This window comes from Theropithecus gelada, chromosome 14, assembly GCF_003255815.1.
Source record: "Theropithecus gelada isolate Dixy chromosome 14, Tgel_1.0, whole genome shotgun sequence".
Taxonomy (NCBI): Eukaryota; Metazoa; Chordata; class Mammalia; order Primates; family Cercopithecidae; genus Theropithecus; species Theropithecus gelada.
Genome location: NC_037682.1, coordinates 32,090,403 through 32,093,897, shown reverse-complemented (window position 1 = coordinate 32,093,897; position 3,495 = coordinate 32,090,403). Strand labels below are relative to the sequence as shown.

General features: G+C 41.7%; 1 pseudogene; it reads left to right on the top strand.

The window, feature by feature from the left end:
- The first annotated feature begins 1,191 nt into the window (after positions 1-1,191).
- On the top strand, positions 1,192-1,584 carry LOC112606798 (annotated as a pseudogene).
- The last annotated feature ends 1,911 nt before the right edge of the window (positions 1,585-3,495 follow it).

Here is a 3,495-nt window from a genome sequence, read left to right as displayed (position 1 = left end):
AGCATAATATTTCACAAAATGGTGTTTTAAGATGGGTTACGCATTATTTATTCATTTATTTTTGAGACAGAGTCTCACTCTATTGCCCAGGCTGGAGTGCAGTGGTGTGATCACACCTCACTACAACCTCCACCTACTGGGTTCAAGCGATTCTCCTGCCTCAGCCTCCCAGGTAGCTGGAACTACAGGCGTGCACCACCATGCCTGGCAAATTTTTGTATTTTTAGTAGAGACAGGGGTTTCACCATGTTGGCCAGGCTGGTCTTGAACTCCTGACTTCAGATGATCCACCCACCTCAGCCTCCCAAAGTGCTGTGATTATAAGGATGAGCCATCGTGCCCGACCTAAGATGGGTTACAAATTAGTACAGTCTTTCAGATACTTTTTTTTTTTTTTTTTGAGATGGAGGCTCTCTCTGTCACCCGGGCTGGAGCGCAGTGGTGAAATTCCAGTTCACTGCAACCTCTGCCTCCGGGATTTAAGCAATTCTTGTGCCTCAGCCTCCTGAGTAGCTGGGATTATGGGCACATGCCAGCAAGCCCAGCTAATTTTTGTATTTGTAGTAAAGACAGGGTTTCACTATATTGGCCAGGCTGGTCTCGAACTCCTATCCTCAGGTGATCCACCCGCCTTAGCCTCCTAAAGTGCTAGGATTAAAGGCATGAGCCACTGAGCCTGGCCTAGATCATAATTGCTTATCATCCTTTATATCATAACTGTACTAAATAAATTTGGCCTAGAGATCTAGCTCAAAATTTTATGCTATGCAGGAATTTCCCTTAACCACTCCTTGTGTTAAGTGGTTAGTCAGCTTTTGTTATCATTGTTAGCTAAGAGAATGCATCGGAAAACACCTAGAACCAGTCCTGGTACAGTTAACTTGTTTTGCTTAAAACCATTTTTAAAATGAAGAAATTTTACCAGTGAATATTATTAAATTTATTCAAAGATTTACTGATTGCTTATATTCTTTTTTCTTTACTGATTATGTAAGCAAAATATATTATTTTCACAAATTCATATATCTTTTTGTGCGTATATTAACATTAGTATATTTATTAGTCTTTATTTTACAGAAATTGATCATATGTGACTTACTTTTTAAACATGTCTCAGATATCTTTTTATGTAAATAAAAATAGGTCTATCTGTTCTTTTTCTCCCTGGCTTTCTGCGGATAGACTGTCATCATGAGTGACACAGTAACTATCCGCACTAGAAAGTTCATGTCCAGCTGACTACTTCAGAGGAAACAAATGGTCATTGATGTCCTTCACTCTGGGAAGGCAACAGTGCCTAACACAGAAATTCAGGGAAAACAAGCCAAAATGTACAAGACCATACCAGATGACATCTTTGTATTTGGATTCAGAGCTCATTTTGGTGGTGGCAAGACAACTGGCTTTGGCATGATTTATGATTCCCTGGGTTATGCAAAGAAAAATGAACCCAAACATCGACTTGCAAGACATGGCCTGTATGAGAAGAAAAAGACCTCAAGAAACCAACGAAAGGAACGCAAGGACAGAATGAAGACAGTCAGGGGACCGCAAAAGCCAACGTTGGTGCTGGCAAAAAGCTGAAGGAGTAAAGGTGCTGCAATGATGTTATCTGTGGTTGTTGTGGATTTTTCACCTGAAGATTAATAAACTAAAAGCTTTTTTTTAAAAAAAGGTCTATCTTATTCATTTTAATGCTGCAATGTATTATTCTATTTTATGGCTGTACCATAGTCACTTATCTAAACCCTCTAAGGTACACATTTCTTTTTTTTTTTTGGATATGGAGTCTCACTCTGTAACACAGGCTGGAGTGCGGTGGTGGAATCTTGGCTCACTGCAAACTTTGCCTCCCGGGTTCAAGCGATTATCCTGCCTCAGCCTCCCGAGTAGCTGGGATTATAGGCGTGTGCCACCACACCTGGCTAATTCTTGTATTTCTAGTACAGACAGGGTTTCACCATATTGGCCGGGCCGGTCTCGAACTCCTGACCTCAAATGATCTGCCCGCCTCAGCCTCCCAAAGTTCTGGGAGTACAGGCGTGAGCCGCCGTGCCTGGCCAGTTACACTTTTCATTTCCACATTTTAACATTTCTGAAATTACTTTTTAGTTATTTTATTTATTTATTTTGAGACAGGGTCTCCTTCTGTCAGCCAGGCTTGAGTACAGTGGCCGGATCTCAGCTCACTGCAACCTCCACCTCTCTAGCTCAAGTGATCCTCCCACTTCAGCCTCCTGAGTAACTGGGACTACAGGTGCACACCACCACACCTAGTAGTTTTTGTTGTTGTTTGAGACAGAGTTTCTCTCTTATTGCCTAGGCTGAAGTGCAATGGTGTGATCTTGGCCCACTGCAACCTCCGCCTCCCGGGTTCCAGTGATTCTCCTGCCTCAGCCTCCCAAGTAGCTGGGATTACAGGTGCATGGCACCATGCCTGGCTAATTTTCGTATTTTTAGTAGAGACAGGGTTTCACCATGTTGGCTGGCTGGTCTTGAACTCCTGACCTCTGGTGATCCACCCGCCTCAGCCTCCCGAAGTGCTGGGATACAGGCATGAGCCACTGCGGTGCCAACATTTCTGAAATTAGGATGTCACTTATATTTTATCATGCATGACAGGTTAAAATTACTATCTGCCAGGCAGCATTTGTGACCTAATTGTCTTTGACTTGCACAGGTAAACTTGATCATAATTGTTCAAATTTATGTCACTTTAATTCAGTTATGTGCATTGTTAGTACTACAGGTGTTGGGTTTAATTGCTGTTTAAAATGTTCAGATGAAGATGGTGACTTGGCACTGTGGCTCACGCCCGTAATCCCAGCACTTTGGGTGGCCAAGGTGGGCATGATCACTTTGAGCCCAGGAGTTCAAGACCAGCCTAGGCAACATGGCGAAATCCTGGTCTCTACCAAAAATACCAAAATTATCACACACCTTTAGTCCCAACTGCTCAGGAGGCTGAGGCAGTAGGATCCCTTGAGCCTTTGAGGTTGAGACTGCGGTGAGGAGCTATGATTGTGCTCCTGCACTCCAGTGTGGGTGACAGAGTGAAACCCTATCTCAAAAAAAAAAAAAAAAGAAAAAAAAAAGTGGTATTGCAACTTTTTGTTGAAACACAAATTTGTTGTTTATGAGGAAAGGACAGACACAGAGCAGTGGGACATACATTTGATATTTAGTGAAGCAAATATTTGTCATTCAGGGAGTAACTAATTTCATGATTTTTTTCTACAAAGGAATGACTAAATTCTTTATCAGATGGAAGAAAGTAAGACAGTCATAAGTGATGAAGTTGTTTCAAAGCAATGGGAGGCTGGCATGACTGATTTATACATCTCACAGGATCAGTATTAAGGCATTTTGTCATAGTTTAATTGGCAGCAGTTTTTCTTTCTTAAAGGCCCATAAAATAATAATAATTTTACTACAAATGATCTCTAAGAGTAGATGACCTACATTACAGTATCCATGATAAATAACAGACACTGT